The sequence below is a fragment of the Propithecus coquereli genome, unplaced genomic scaffold (assembly GCF_000956105.1).
Source record: "Propithecus coquereli isolate 6110/MARCELLA unplaced genomic scaffold, Pcoq_1.0 Scaffold640, whole genome shotgun sequence".
Classification (NCBI taxonomy): domain Eukaryota; kingdom Metazoa; phylum Chordata; class Mammalia; order Primates; family Indriidae; genus Propithecus; species Propithecus coquereli.
In genome coordinates, this window is record NW_012152397.1 from 583,639 (window position 1) to 587,441 (window position 3,803).

At 45.1% G+C, this 3,803-nt stretch overlaps 1 protein-coding gene across 1 annotated transcript in view; it reads right to left on the minus strand.

Annotated features, from left to right (window-relative positions):
• Positions 1 to 2,521, minus strand: part of SCIMP (SLP adaptor and CSK interacting membrane protein) — a 20,820-nt gene extending 18,299 nt beyond the window's left edge. The window contains exon 1 of the mRNA XM_012659886.1: positions 2,459 to 2,521. The gene's annotated coding sequence lies outside the window, so the exon portion shown is untranslated. The remainder of the gene's footprint in view (positions 1 to 2,458) is intronic.
• Positions 2,522 to 3,803: the final 1,282 nt, after the last annotated feature.

Sequence of the window (3,803 nt, forward strand, 5' to 3'; positions counted from 1 at the left end):
GACAGGGTCTTGCTGTCGTTGCTCAGGTTGCTCTCAAACTCCTAGCCTCAAGTGATCCTCCCACCTTGGCTTCCCAAAGAGCTAGGATCACAGGCCTGAGCTACCACACCCAGCCCATATTCTTTTTATGATTAAGAAATTAATCATATTCTTCTATACTGAAGTAAGGGGCACAATATAATAGTAGCTTATTCATATGGGATGATAGCAACAGGTTTATAGTACTCATTTGAATGCAATAACTTTTGATAATATCCTTATTCTATATTTTTGAATTTTATATTACACTATAATGCTGATTTCCTACTTATTGTTCGATAAAAAAGATGTTGATTCTGAATATAAATCCTAGAGAACTAAGGCGGAGACGGCAAATTATACAGGTCTTTGGCTGAGCTGAGTCATGTTGACTGCGCATGCGTTTTTCAGTGTGATAGTTGATCAGACCATCATACCTCTCAGATTAATCTTGAGTCTGATTTATTTCATAGGAGTAGGAGTATAGGAGTAAATTCTGTTCATATATGCTCAGCCGTCATACTTGATTGCTTGCCTGGCATATTCATTTGTCCACAGTTAGAAACTATTTTTTGCTAACAAAAAATGAAAAATAATGATAAAGTCCTATTCTGTCAAAGTTGTGGTGAAACTGATTCTTCCGAGTAGCCAGTGGCAGTCTACATGGATTTAAAAATTTTTTTGAAAGCAAATGGTAATACATTCCAAAAATGGTCATGTTCTTTAATTCAATAACATCATTTCTAGAAGTCTCGTCTAATAAGTAATCCAAAGAAAGTAAAAGCTAAATGCATAAATATGTTTACCTCGGTATAAATAAACAGGGAGCTACCTAGACGTCAAACAGTGGGGGATTGGTGAAGTAAATTACAGAATTACTTGATGGGATAGGATGCAGCAACGGAGTGATAATTAGGAAGAAAATATCATGAGAGAATTATTGGGGGATCATACAAAATGAAAAAACCAGAATATAAGATTGTGCTGTAGCCACATGTTCACATAATGTTACCTGATTATGTGGCTGGAGACAACTGGAAGAAAATGTGGAAAACATGATTTTGATTTTTTAGTATGTAAGAGTAGATTCTTTCTTTGTTTCTCTACCACCCAGCCTTTCTGTTAAGCATAAAATAAGCACATTTTCAAAATGTAGACATCACACTTTAAAAGAACTTCTGGTTCCTGCTACAAATAGGCCAACTTTCTAATGTTTCAGAGATGTTCTGTGTGGTGTGTTCGCCTTTAGCAGAATCTTCCAGAGTTGGAGATTGTTCAGCTTCCTAAGAAGTTTATCCCACCTTTATAGCGCTCAGAAATCCTTTCTGGGTCCAATCAAATTGCCTCTTGCTGTTGCTTACTTTTTCTTGTTCTCTCAGTGGAGGGGACTGGGCGTGCCTCTGCCACGATTACAACAGTATTGTCTGTATTTCTATTTGTTGAATTTGTTTCCATCAAAACAAACCATACATAAAATTCAAAATTATCCATACCCAGGGAAAGAAGGACTGGAAGGCAATACACCACACTCCACGGTGCTTGTTACGAGGTGATGGAATTTGAGGTCATTGTTTTTCCTGTTTCTCAGTAGTTTTTAAATTTTCAGAAGGGGAAAAAAGATCCTAAAAACTTAAAAAGAAGCTCCCAAGCCTTGCGTTGTCCAGGCTCTGCAGTGGCTACTTTTGCGGTGCCTTCAGGGGTGCATGTGTGCAAAGGAGCCAGGACAGGGAGTGGCCTTGGGGACAAGTGAGTTCATAAGGCAGTGGAAGTGGATATGGCAAAGTTGAACCCAGGTCTCCTTGAGAAATAAGTTTCCAGAGGGCAAGAGCAGATGGCTCAACTGAGATCTCATGTCAGCTCAACGTACCTTGAGCAGAGGCTTCCCAAAGGCAAGGTAACTTAGAAATCCCTGAATGCCAAAGATGCAATGAAAAGACGAAGACTGGTGGTGTTCGAGGTCTTTCATCCAAGAGCTCCAATATGTAGCCTAACGTCCACGTAGTCCCTGCCTCACTGCCCACCCCAACCTCCAACACAGCACCTTGAGGGTCCTCTCATGTACCAAGTCCCCAGATGCACTATCAGTATCCCGAGGGGGAGAATAACCCCTTTGCAGTTTATACCTCTCACTCCCAGTCACTCTCTCAGTTCAGCCCGAGAGGTAGACTTCTTCATCTCCCCCAACTTACACGGGAAGAAACGGAGCCCCAGAGAAGTGAAATGCTGCCTCGGGTCACCCAGCCAGTGACCAACAAGCAGATTCTTCAAGGCCAGTGTTTCTCCAACCCCACCCAGTGATTGTACTGGAGCCCCGGGCTACCATCTCCTGGCCCAGTGCCTAGGCAGTGGCTCACAAGGACACAAGCCCCGAGGCCAACACTGGCAGCTGCCTGTTGTGGAGGACACAGGAAATCGTGCCTGGGAAAGTCAAGGCGCTTACCTGAACCTGAGGGTATCCAGATGCGAGCAGCTGAGGAGACAGTGGTGGCCTGAATGTCGCAGCTCAGGCGCAGCCGGTGAGAGGCGTTCCTCGCGCATACAAGCCCTCACTCACCCCAGAGACAGTGAGCACCAGCCTGACCACTTCCCCTTTCTGATCAGCCCGTAGAGGAGAGATCCTGGCGCTGTCACCAGGCAACCACTCCCTTTTCCAGGGAAGCTGACTACCCCAGGCTTTCAAGAAGCCGGAATCTTCTCATCGCCCCATGTCGCTCCCATAGGGCACATCAGAGGACCAGCATGGTGGGGGAGGGTATATGGGAGGGGGTCAGTTCCAGGTGGAGGTGGGAGTGTTGGTGGGAGAGGTGTCCGCACGGATGAGTCTGCCCTGAGCTTCCCTAGACATGGCAGCCTGGAGCTCAAGAAGAGCGACAGGACCCCGACTCCCACACAGAGACAGATCTGGGTAAGAAACCAGCTCGTGTGTGACAAACACACCATCTCACAATGACAGGGCTCTTGAAAACCCCTGGGAACCCTAGAACTGCTGACCCAGCTTCTGCTTGGAGCAAGCGAGGTAAGGTCTTCCTGTTTCTGTGAGTGTGTGAGAGGCTATGTCAAGAAACGTGTCCAGTGGGCCATCTTGACAGAATTGGGTGCCTCCTTGCAACACTGTGAGACGGAATTCCCAGCACGGCTCACAGCTTCTGAAGATGGGGGCTGAGGGTAAACCAATTAACCCTTTTGTCGAATTGGCTGGTTCTGGTTGAAATGAGCAAGTGACATCAGTAAAATTAGGCAAACGGACATGCATCATGTCTAACTGGAGTGAATGAGTTGTTACTGCTCTCAGTAATAATATGATAACCTAGAATGTCTGGTAAATGTTTGAATGTGACTCAGAAGAGTCCTGATTTGTAGTGTTTGCTAATTTTCATGGTGTAAATACTCCCATCACGACCCATTTCAAGCTACAAACAAGAGCATCACTGGACTTGGAATTGGGAGGAGATGTACACAGTCACTTGGCTTCCACGGGCCTGTGTGGGCCAGCTGCAGCACGCACTGAATCGATCCATCCCATTATTGAGCACCTACTTGGGCCTAGGGCATAGAACCAGTGTTTTACATTCCTTATCTCACCTCATCTTCACTTACCTGGAAGATTATCTTCATTTTATAGATGAGAACACTGAAGCTCAGGGAGTTTACATCACTGAATCAAGTTGGCACAGCCAGGGAGAGGACTTTAAACCCAGGTCTGTCCATTTGCAAAGCCTGTGCTCTTTCTTATGGCCGGTCCAAAGTTTAGCTGCTCAAAAACCTTCCTAAAAGTAAATTTAAAA